This window comes from Phalaenopsis equestris, unplaced genomic scaffold (assembly GCF_001263595.1).
Source record: "Phalaenopsis equestris unplaced genomic scaffold, ASM126359v1 Scaffold000094, whole genome shotgun sequence".
Lineage (NCBI taxonomy): Eukaryota > Viridiplantae > Streptophyta > Magnoliopsida > Asparagales > Orchidaceae > Phalaenopsis > Phalaenopsis equestris.
Window position 1 is genome coordinate 387,916 of NW_018164536.1, and position 381 is coordinate 388,296.

Consider the following 381-nt stretch of genomic DNA (forward strand, 5'->3'; position numbering starts at 1 on the left):
CTGGACCAAAGGGTAAAGAATATGATTGCTCCTATTTGACACATACAATATTTTAATGCATCTTATTCTTTTACATTATCTAATTCATTACATAAGAATAGTAGTTTGTAATATCTCAAAATTCTCCAAACCAATTCATCCAAAAAGGGTTATCGTTAGAATTAATATTTGCATTTAGTTACAGTTACTATCTTTACATTTAACACTTGCATTTAGGAGTAGTTGCTAGATAAAACATCATTTTAATTGACATTCCAAACTAAGGACTAATTGTAACAGATTAGGATTTGACTAAGGACCTCTTTTACCTCGCTTCCCTATGGGATCGATAAACGGGACTCCACTAGAGCCCTGTATTACTTGAGCGATACATATACTTGC